The sequence below is a fragment of the Lygodium microphyllum genome, chromosome 21 (assembly GCF_053477565.2).
Source record: "Lygodium microphyllum isolate KBCC chromosome 21, Lygodium_microphyllum_v1.1.10, whole genome shotgun sequence".
Taxonomy (NCBI): Eukaryota; Viridiplantae; Streptophyta; class Polypodiopsida; order Schizaeales; family Lygodiaceae; genus Lygodium; species Lygodium microphyllum.
In genome coordinates this window covers 24,966,957-24,974,284 of record NC_141155.1, presented here as the reverse complement: position 1 = coordinate 24,974,284, position 7,328 = coordinate 24,966,957, and positions in this window count along the sequence as shown.

Below are 7,328 nucleotides of genomic sequence, written 5' to 3'. Positions count from 1 at the left end.
TTGTTCTGATTGTCTTCTGTAAGGAGGGATGAAGTATTGATTGATGAAGAATGAGATATTGTGAAAGTTTATTGAATGGTTTGTGAGAGTTTGAAATGGTTTGAGAGTGAGTTATGAGGTTTTGATAACCTTCTGTAACCTTCTGTAGGTCTTCTGTAGAGCTTCTGCTTCTGTTCTGCTTCTGTTCTGTTCTGTACTGTAGCTGTTCTGGTACTGTTCTGTAGACTGTTCTGTATACTTCTGTAAGTGTTATGTGGAATGTATATGTGACTTTGGGAAAGTTTTCTAGCCTTGGAAAGAGGTGAATACAAGTGCAAAAGAGTTGAAAGAAGTGGAAGAAGTAGCTGCTGAAGACTCAAGTGAAGACTAGAGTGAAGTGACAGTAGTGAGCTGTGAAGAGACACTGTAGTGGCTCTGGTGACCCTTCATATCAAACATACCTCTTGGGAGGGGTATCCACGACCTAAGAGTGATTATTGAGAGTGATTTTGAGAGATTGTAGTGAGGATATGATGTATTATTGATGGAGTGAGAGAGAGAGAGTCAGAGATAGCCAATTCTACTGAAACAAAGTGATTGTATATGAGAGATTGAGAGAGAAGACTATGAAGATATTGAAGATAAATACTATGTGATGTATTTCCATTCAAAGATGGTGTATTCCTTTGCTTTCTTTGTTCTATTGATGGATTTTGTGAAGATATTGAAGAATATGGTTGATTCTATCAAAACCGTGGGAGATCTACATGATGCTGCATGAAGATTTGTTGTGCCTGGTGTTCTTTTCTTCATTGTGATCATATGAAACATGGTAAACAAGCTTGTTGATGTTACAAGATAGATTTTCTTGCAAGAGAATTCCCTTTTCCTTGGTGTTCCTCTCGGGGCTCCATGTTTTTGGTGCGCAGCCGGGGAATCTTGCCATCAACAAGCACCGGAAGAGGCTGAAAATGAAGGAAATGGCATTGCCAAGAAGAGAAGAATTCAATGGATGTTTGTAAAGTTCCTTCTTCCACTGAAGAGTTGGAATTTCTCATAATCAAAGCCACTTTCCACAAGAAGTTCATCCCACAATGGTGGAAACACATCACCATCATGATGCATGCTCTATGTAGTGGACAGTTTCCTCTTCCTGTTGAAGCAGCAGAAACTTGCATCTTGGTGGCAAACTATTTGGGAACAAACTGAAGAGCAGAAACAGAGAGAATGACCACCCATGGAAGATTTGACATTCATTGAGAAGTTTCCAGACAACATCAAGTGGGAGATTGTGAAGAAGCTTCAGGAGTCTTGGTCTGTAGAGGTTCACAGGGACAAGAAGGAAAAGAGTTGGAATTTGTTTGTGGATGCTCAACAGCAAGATACATGGGATGCTTGGTGTACTGATAATCTTCTGTTTGTTCAATTAGCAACCCACTGGAAGTTGGTAGACAGAGTGTTTTTCACAACATACACTGTTGAAACCATCAGAAGTTGGCATTACTATGATGATGGCACCACCACAATGCTCAGACGTATGCATTTTGACACCTTCAGAACCGAATACCTTCCTCTGTGCAGTGGCATGAAAGCCGAATTCAGGGACGTTGAAAAGAAAGAAGTAGAAGAAATGTTGGCAAGAGAGTCCTCCAGAGACTGAAGTCTTCTGTTAACCCTCTGTGGAGCACTAACAACATAGTGGAGTCAACCCCCTGATGAATGACGCAATAAAAAGGCAAGCATTAGAACGAGTCCAGAGGTACGTGAGAAGAGAGAAAGCAAAAATCAAGGCTGAGAACGAGCTAGCAGCAGAAGCCGCCTTTGACGCCCTTGCGGAACTCTTTACAGAAGTCCCAATGGCACATCAAGCCCTTCCTCTTCCTGCTGGAGGTCCACTTCCAAGCCAGATCTGTCCTGGAAATATTGATGACAGGCCAGCAAATGTAGTCCCATTGCCAGTTTTTAAGGGAGTGTACAATGAAAACCCCGATCTTCATGTAGTAGAGTTTATGGTAGCGTGTGTGGCTAACAATGCCAGAACCCCTGAGCATTGGTTAGCAATATTCCCCGCCACTTTCAAGGGCGCGGCGTTTCAGTGGTATGAGAGACAAGCAGCAGGAACTTTTGGCACATGGGACGACCTGAAGTTGGCCTTCCTCACTAAATTCAGGCGTGAAGGTTTTGAAGAGCGGATGAGAGAGGAATTTATGAACCTAAGTCAAACCTCTGGAGAAAGAGTAGAAGTCTATGTCTCACGAATGGAATCCATCCTGAAGAGATGGACTAACCATAATCTGGATGATGGCATTCAGAAGGGAGTGTTTCTCAGAGGATTACAACCAGAAGTCCGTAAGTTTGTGGAGCTACAAAGACCAGCCACCCTGCAAGCTGCAACAGAAGGAGCAAGACTGTACGATGAAGTGGAAGCTAGATTAGCGATGAATACAGGAAGAGGAGTCCTACCTCCTCTGATGTCAGGAATGATGTATCCACCAAATGCAGTTCCAGGGACTGTTCCCTATCCCTACCAACAGATGCCCCCGGTATCACAGTATAGTGCACCAAATCCACAGTGGCCACAATCCATGCCTCAAATGATGGCTCAACCACAACAACAATGGTCCCAACCAATTTCCTCAATGCCAAATCAGCAGCAACAGTGGAATCCTACCAACTGGAGCCAACAGCCAACATTTCAAACAGGAGCTCTGAATCAGAACCAGAACAGAGACCCCTCTGTACCAGCCCAACCCGTTTATGCAGTAATTACAGAGACTCCTCAAAACCCTCCTGCCAGTACGTCCGGAGGAGAAAGCTTGAAGGATTATTTATCCAACTCAGTTGCAAACATTAAAAAGGAGTTGATGGATGTGATTACGTTTCAACTACAGACGTTGAAAGTGAACACAGCGAGCATATCCAACGTTGCAGGAGCAGGAAGAGATGTGATGCGGTCAAACACTTGGTGTGGTAAGTGTCATCAAGCAGGCCATTTAGCCACTGAATGTATACGAAAACCAACCATCCCTGGAGCCTTCTGTTCCTACTGTTTGCGGAAGAATCATACAGAAGACATTTGCTCTCTGAAGGAGATGCATGATAGGAGAAGGAAGGAAGAAGACGCAAGATTCAACTTGCTGGAATCCAAAATGACAACACAAGATATTGGACCCAAGCCTAGAGAGTTTGGTCCTAATTTCGGACCTAGAAGATTTCCTTCCCAAAGTTACAGAGGAAGACAGTCTGGCGGTGGTCAGAGATCAGAAGTGGAGTGTTACAGATGCGGAGAAAAGGGACACATTTCACCAAATTGTCCAAATCCTCGAAGGTCAGTGGATTACAAGCCCTTATGTAGTCGATGCAAAGGAGAAGGCCACACTGCAAAAGACTGTCCAAGTCCAGCCCCAGTGAAAAACAGTGCTACTGATAGTCCAGCCAAGGCCCAAGAGCCTACCTCCAATTTGGTGGAATTGGAAGTTGCTGCCATCACGCGTGCAAAGCAGAAGGAACCACCTGTCCAGAAAGAGAATAACCCTCTTGCCAGAACAGTGAAGTTCAATCTTCCACCAGAAGAACAGAACAGAACAGAGCCTAACAGTGCCGTACAGAGCCCTACAGTGCCACAGAGAGTTACAGAGACAGTTACAGAGACAGGACCAGAGGTCCAGGATACAGAAGAGGAGGAAGTGCCACAAGTGGCAGAAGAAGCTCCTGTAATTCCTCTGATGGAAGAAAGAGGGAAAATGAAAATGGGTGTTGCCCCATTCCCTAACCGATTAGAGAAGCCAGTGGATCCTATTAAGGAATACGATCTAGTTAGAGATCTAGATACCTTTAGACCAAACCTCACATTTCGACAATTATTGATGTTGTCTCCCAGTTGCCGGAAAAGATTCAAAAGTATACTGACAAAAAGACGTGGTTTAAGGATTGCTCCCTCAACAGTGACAAAGTCCAACAAGGCTCCAGAGCCTGTAAAAGAAGTGGATGTGGCTAATGCTTTCCTAGATCCAGGTACTCCAGAGACTGGCGTATGGATAGAAGGCTACTTCATTGCAAACGCACTGATTGATGGTGGTTCATCAGTAAACATTATGACGGATGTGACAATGAAGGATCTAGGCCTACAAGGTGTGCAACCCACCCAATGGCTCATCATACTGGCGGATCAGAGTAGAATCAAGCCTTTGGGCATTCTCCCATATGTGAAGACTACAGTGGCTAGAAAAGATTATTGGCTAACCTATCTAGTGGTGAAGCCAAACTCTTATGGTACATCCTATCCCCTGTTACTGGGCAGACCATGGCTTTTTGAAGCCCGAGCAAGGACGGATTGGTTTAAAGGAACTTTGACCTTGGGTAGAGGACCCAACAAAGTGGTGCTGAAACTGTATGGTTCTCAAAAAGGACATGGATCCACCTCCTTGGAATTATCTTCTGATTCCCCTAACGAGGCTACAGATGGAACATCAGCAGACGAAGATGCTGTCAAACAGATCCTTCCCAAGAAAACAGTGGCACATTCCTTAACAGTGGAAACTGTAAGCCGACTTCCAAAAGATGCAAAGCCATTATCAATGGGTGAATACTTCCTGCCTGAACCAGAAATGACTTCGGAAATCACTTCTGACAGTGAGATAGAAGCATGGATGTCATGCTCTCCCTGTTACATGGCCATAGTGGAAACAGAGACAGAGACAGGAGAGGAACTAGAGAATCTATTCTTCTGTTACAGAGCTCCTACAGAAACAGAAGCAGAAACAGAGACAGAAACAGAAGCAGAAACAAAGACAGAAACAGAAGCAGAAACAGAAACAGAGACAGAAGAGGTTGGGTTTGATATGGATGAAGAAGGTTATGAAAGTGATCCGGAAGAATCTATTCCACCTGAAGAGGATACATTTGAGGAAGAAGTTCCAGAAGCATCAGAAGCCGATGAGCTCATGCTATGGGATAGAATGGCGATGGTACCATTCGGTCTGGTAAATGGATCTGCTCATATGCAAAACCTTTATAAGAAATGGATTAAGAAGAACAAGCCGTCTTTTGAGAGTGGCTCCTGCCATCCTAACCTATCCTTGCCAAAGAAAGATGATGATGATGCACCGTGCCAACAAACACCAGTCCCACAAACCCAACAGGCATCAGAGGGCCCCTGTTATGTGACGTTCTTGGATGTGTCATCTTCAGAAGAGGAGTCTTCAAGCCAAGAGGTAATTAATTTTGAAACCAAACCCGAAACGGCTCTTATCCCATTCCAATGTCTTAAGGAGCAACCTAAGTCTCCACCAAAAGAAGAAGTTGGTTCTAGTGGGACATCAAAAGAGGACATCACTCCCTTGAAGGAGTCGGATCTGTATCCAGAAGCAGTCCGCAGGACCTTCATCCGTGAAGTAGAAGGTGAAAGGCAGTTAACCCTTGCGGATGCAGAAGGCACTGAACGCCACTTGAAGGTGGGTAGCAGCCTCCCAGAAGAGGAGTTGTCAACCTTGTACAACTTGTTGAAAGAGAATTTGGACGTGTTTGCGTGGTCCTACAAAGACCTAAAGGGGATTGATCCCACAATATGTCAACATCATATTGACTTGGAGCCTGATGCCAAGCCAGTACGGCAACGACAGAGGCGAATGAACCCGAATTATTCCACATTGGTGAAAGCGGAGCTGCTGAAGCTTCTGGAAGCTGAGTTCATCTATCCAGTGGCAAATAGTGAATGGGTTTCACCCATTGTGGTTGTACCCAAGAAGAATGGCAAATTGCGAATATGTGTGGATTTCCGGAAGCTTAATTCCAAGACGAAGAAGGATCATTTTCCTATCCCTTTCACAGATCAACTGTTGGACACAGTGGCAGGACATGAGCTTTATTCTCTTTTGGATGGATTCAGCGGATACAACCAAGTCCAAATCGCAGAAGAAGACCAATCCAAATCAACCTTCACCACAGAATGGGGGACCTACGCTTACCGAGTGATGCCATTTGGGCTCTGCAATGCCCCTGCTACTTTCCAACGAGTCATGATGGCCGCATTTCAAAATCATCTGCACGACTTTATTGAGGTATATTTGGATGACTTTTGTGTCTATAGTTTGATCAGTGAACACTGGGAACATTTGGAACAATGCTTTGATCGATGCCGGGAGTATGGGATTTCCCTCAACCCCGACAAATGCATCTTTGGGGTCTCTTCTGGAGTTCTGTTGGGCCACATTGTCTCTGCACAAGGGATATCAACAGACCCTGCAAAGATTGAAAAGATCGCAGCTCTGACAGCACCCACCAACCTCAAACAGTTGAGGGGATTCTTAGGTCATGTGGGTTACTACAGAAGGTTTATAGCCCATTTTGCAACAAAGGCAACTTCCTTGCACAAGCTCCTGAGGAAAGATGCAGAGTTTACTTGGACAGAAGAATGTGACAAAGCCTTCCACACTCTGAAGCAGTGTCTGATTGAGGCACCCATTCTGCAACCTCCTGATTGGACGAAAGAGTTCCATGTACACACTGATGCATCAATTGAAGGTTTAGGTGCTGTCCTCTGCCAAAAGGGCTCCTCGAAGTTGGATCAACCGATCTATTATGCAAGCCGAAAAGTCACTGATAGGGAACGGAACTATACAGTGACCGAGCTGGAGTGCTTGGCAATGGTGTTTGCCCTGGAGAAGTTTCGCCATTACCTCCTATCTACCCATTTTAAATTTTATGTGGATCATGAGGCCCTGTCCTTCTTGATGAACAAAGCAGATGTGAAAGGATGAATGATGAGATGGCTCCTTTTATTCCAGGAGTTCGACTTTGAGGTGATTACTAAGCCTGGTCGTTCCCATGTTCTGGCTGATCATCTGTCGCGTATCCCACAAACTGCAGACGAGGAGCAGGATGATCCAGACCTCCCTGATGCTTCCCTATTCTTGGTAGAAACTGTCACTCCCTGGTATGCAGACATTGCCAATCTGTTGGCAACCCAACAGTACCCTCTTGGTATTTCTAGTCGGGAAAGGAAGAAGCTCATGCTAGAATCAGCCCCCTACACCCTGCTAGGCGGTGCACTGTACAAGAAAGGCAAAGATGAAGTGCTCAAAAGATGTGTTGCAGGAGATGAGATTGGGATTGTTCTGAAGGCTTGCCACGACGAGCCATGTGGAGGTCACTTTGCAGGAGAAGCTATAGCCAGGAAGGCTCTGCTAGCAGGTTATTGGTGGCCTACCATCCACAAAGATTCCTATGATTACTGTAAAAGATGTGATGCTTGTCAAAGAATGGGGAAACCCACGAAGACAAGTGCCATGCCATTGCAACCTATCCTTCCGTTGAAGCCGTTTGAGAAGTGGGGCATTGACTTCGTAGGT